The following is a 4,577-nucleotide window of genomic DNA, read 5'->3' on the forward strand; positions in this document are numbered from 1 at the left end:
CCGATTCTGATGAAACTTGGTGTGATCATTGGAATTGATAAGATCTCGGACAAGTTCTAACTTTACGCATTTTTGATGAACTGTTTTTGATGAACTGTTTTTGAGTTATTGACCTTGACTTTGTTAAAAAGTGTTGAAATTTGTTAAAAATAGTTCGTGAGCAGGATTGAAGCTACAGTTTTCAACCGATTCTGATGAAACTTGGTGTGATCATTGGAATTGATAAGATCTCGGACAAGTTCTAACTTGACGCATTTTTGATGAACATTTTTTGAGTTATTGCCCTTGACTTTGTTAAAACGCGTCAAAATTTGTTCGTGAGCACAATAGAAGCTACAGTTTTCAACCGATTCTGAGGAAACTTGGTGTGATCATTGAAATTGATAAGATCTCAGACAAGTTCTAACTTGACGCATTTTCGATGAAATGTTTTTGAGTTAATGCTATAAACTTACTAAAAACGCGTCAAAATTTGTTTGTGAGCACAATAGAGGCTATAGTTTTCAACCGATTCTGATGAAACTTGGTGTGATCATTGGAATTGATAACATCTCGGACAAATTCTAACAAGAGATATTTTTGATGAACATTTTTTGAGTTATTGCCCTTGACTTTGTAAACACGCGTTAAAAGTTGTTTTTTGCCCTTGATTAGAGCTGTTTGATTTAATTGTTTGTTGTATTTGGGTTATTGATATTGATTGTAAAAAATTTTGTGGAATTTGTTCTGAATTTTATCAGAGACAAAGTGAAGGGTGCCCTAGTTCCTGGAATTGTACTACACCAATAAACTACAAGCTTCCAATCTTCAATATTTATTTTCAAATATGGATTTTCGTATTGCAGAAATTAGTAATTTAGTAGTTTAATATAGTCAACTGAAAATATAAATGAAAATCTTCGTTAACAATTGAGTTTAGGCTTAGGCCTAGGTTTATAAAGCAAATTAATTAAATTTACATAAAATGCATACATAATAGACTAGAATATTTGCAAATCTACTCACTCTAATTGTGGGAACTTTGAATAGGCTAATAATTGGCTTGGTCGCCTTATTTTAAAGGTTTATCGGAATCATGCACGTTTGTTCACGCACACCATTGCAACTTTTTATGTTTCTGGAATTCCGCCAGTCACATGTTTTCGAATGAATTGATTGGTTAAATCTTACACTGTCACTATTTATAACTAACGACGTCAGACATGACGTAATATAATAAAATACTGGGAAACACCGACTTTCTGTCAGTTACTAAACAATAAGCTAATATAATAATAGGCTTACATAATTAATTTCTAAAATAATAAGTAAATGTTCTGAACACCCTGGACCCAATGACAAAATTCCGTAAAATTTTGAGTCATGACACACGAATAAATACATTTGCACATCTCTAAGCACTAGTAAGTTCCTCATTAGTGGCAATTAAACATAACTTAGGTCGAATAGGTCGGTCATATAGTCCTACAGGAGTTTTAATTTGAACTTTTCCGTCCGATCCTGGATACACTTGTTTGATCAAAGCCATTTTCCATTCTCCCCTTTTCCTATTAGGATCTATTTCGAAAACAAGGTCTCCTATTCCAAGATTATCTCTTGATTTATGCCATTTGTTTCGTGGAAGGAGGGTAGATGGAAAATACTTTAACCAAAAATCAGCTATTCGTGCTTGTGAGCTACGAATTAAGTTCCTTGGATTAACACGATCTTCATCTTTAGGCTGTGGTGGTATTATAATTGATCCATACAGCAAATCGTTGGAGGAAACTGGAGGATCTTCAAATATTTCACTTAAAGAAGGATAAAGCGGTCTAGAATTTATTAGAAATGTTATTTCCGCTAGAATTGTGTGCCACTGTTCTTCAGTGTATTCGCGTGATTTACACGTAGCATTAAAGGCTTGTCTTACGGACTTGATAAGACTCTCAACCACACCGTTCATGTGGGATATTCCAATCCCAGTTAAACTTCAAATCGCGAGAATGGTTTTGAGTTATCACATTTCTGACACTGTTTAAATCCAAATTTTCCATAATTTCACATAAATAAGATTGCGCACCCACAAAATTGGTTCCTCGATCAGACCACACACACTTAGCTTGACCCCTCAGGCATGAAAATCTCCTATAAGCCATGAGGAATGAATCTGAACTTTTATCAGACACCAATTCCAAATGTATAACGTGTGAATATTATCACTTGCGCTTCCTTTAATGTTTTCCTTCCTAATTTTATAAACACTGGACCGAACATATCGAGAGCTGTATTGTAAAAGGCTGGGAATCCAGCAGCAACTCTGAGTTCTGGGATTTGACCCATTAACTGTTCCACTGGCTTTTTCCTTAATTTTCTGCACGGAATACAATTTTTTGTTAACGACTTAGCAGTATTCCGTAAACCTAATATCCAAAATTGTTTTTTGGCTTCTGCGATTAACCTCTCATATCCACAGTGTCCACGTTTTTGGTGCAAGTGTTCTAGGATTACATTCACAAATTGATGATTTTTCTGTAATATTATTGGATTTCTTTGAGCTTTAGGCAGAGTTCGAACTTGTTCCAATCTTCCGTGGGCTCGAATAATACCATTTCCATCCCGTTGAAGTGTAATTCCTTGAATATCAGTTGATTTAGGTAGATCACAATGTGTCCATTCGAATAACACATTTTGAGAATGGTGTAATTCAGACACGGTAAAAGGTCCTTTCTCGAAATTTCTCTTTGCAAATCTAATTAAATGACACATATATCTACGAAGTTTTATGAAACTAGATGTTTTATCTAAAAAGTTACTTAACATGTTATTTTCATTTACTGGATCATTTTGGACAGCAGTTTGAGTTGATGTAACATTATTTCTTGTGACTTTATCCAGCTTTTTGGGTGGCTTATACTGGATTGAAACTTGGGGTGTTTCTTCAGTTTGACACTGTATTTTAATCTCGAAATTTGGCCATTCCAATTCTGGTAACTTAAGAAAACTTGGACCATCCAGCCACTCTGAGAGTTGATTGACTGATATTCCACGAGTTAAAGCGTCAGCCTGATTGTACACAGACATTACGTATCTAAAGAGTTTGACATCGATTGACTCCTAGATTTCTGCGCCCCTTGCAGAAACAAAGGGACGAAAAGTTTGCGGTGGTCACACCATAGAAAGTTTTTAGCGTCAACAAATATCAATGACCTTAAAACAGATTCATACATTCTGATCAGCAATAAACATCCTAACATTTCCAGTCTTGTTATGGATTTTTTCTTCAATGGTGCAACGAGTGCTTTAGTTAAAATTGGTATACACATAAAGTCTCCATTTTCGAGAGTCCAACGTAACATTATTATGGCACCGTAGGCCATTTCGCCACCGTCGCAAAAACCGTGTATTTCAGGAGTTCCTACGGCCTTGCTTGGTTTCAACTGTCGTTTTAGAGTTACTCGGAGGAGTTCATTCATAAGCTGAACATTGTTGAACCATTTGGTTTGTAAGTCATCTGGAAGGATTTCCTCCCAGTTGTAACCTTGCACCCACAAATCTTGCATATCGATTCGAAATTTGATTGTTACTGCTGATACAATTCCTATCGGATCCCAAACTTGGGCTAACGATGCAAGGCATTTATGTTTATTAAAGGGTCCAATAACTTCAGTAAGCGAATCCTTTCTGAATAAAAAAGTGTATCAAATTGTTTGTTCCATCGGTGTCCAAGAATGCTTGTTTCCACACCTGATGTGTCTTGATCTACTTGTTCATTATTAGAATACCAACATTTTATTTTAAAGTGTCCTTCACTTAGAATTGAGTCAATGTCACTTATAACATTATTAGCTTCAACTTGTGAGAGTTTAGAGCCAGCTATATCGTCGTTGGTGCTGGCTTATCACCGAAACTTAGCCGTATCCATTGGTATATAGAAGGTTGATGGCTTGGATTAGATCTCCATAGAAATCTATGATACTTCTGATCTTCAGGGTGAACTAAAAGTTTTACAGTTTTACTGTCAATAGTGCCTAACAAGTACCAACCGAAAAATGTTTTTCTTCGCAATTGGTTGTCCACTTTCTCCAACTTTCATCGCAAGATCTACAAACGCATCGGAGAATTCAGTGCCTATGAGAATGTCAATTTTACCTCCATCTAGATACAGTTTATCAATTAATGGTTTTAAGTGACTAAATTTTTCTAACGATTTTACAGAAACCTTCTTCGGATCACTGCAAGGCTGTTGCACCACGAACACTTTGAAACTTTTCTCGACTAATGGATAATCGATAGGCGATACTGTAATAGGAAACGTTTCTGAAAGTTCTATTTTCCGTTCTCCTCCAGCAAGGAGCATATTCAAGGTAATTTCCTCGCCGTGTAGTACGAGCCTCTGTGCAAAATCTTTTCGAATTAAACAAACATCTGATCCAGAATCTTCAAACACCAATGCCTCCCTTTTATCACCATTTACATCTTTGACGTTGATAAGCTGTACAGGACATTGGGCTGACACAAAGCTGACATTTTTATTCACAGACAAAGACTGATTGTTACTATTTAATCTTGATGAATTTGTACCCGAAAAGGGCTTAGCA

The 4,577-nt window shown here is 35.9% G+C and overlaps 1 protein-coding gene across 1 annotated transcript in view; it reads left to right on the forward strand.

Moving 5' to 3' along the window:
• Window positions 1-4,577, forward strand: part of LOTGIDRAFT_201951 (hypothetical protein) — a 24,153-nt gene that overhangs the window by 8,237 nt on the left and 11,339 nt on the right. The gene's annotated exons all lie outside the window — the stretch shown is intronic.

The sequence above is a fragment of the Lottia gigantea genome (genome assembly GCF_000327385.1).
Source record: "Lottia gigantea unplaced genomic scaffold LOTGIsca_211, whole genome shotgun sequence".
Classification (NCBI taxonomy): Eukaryota; Metazoa; Mollusca; class Gastropoda; family Lottiidae; genus Lottia; species Lottia gigantea.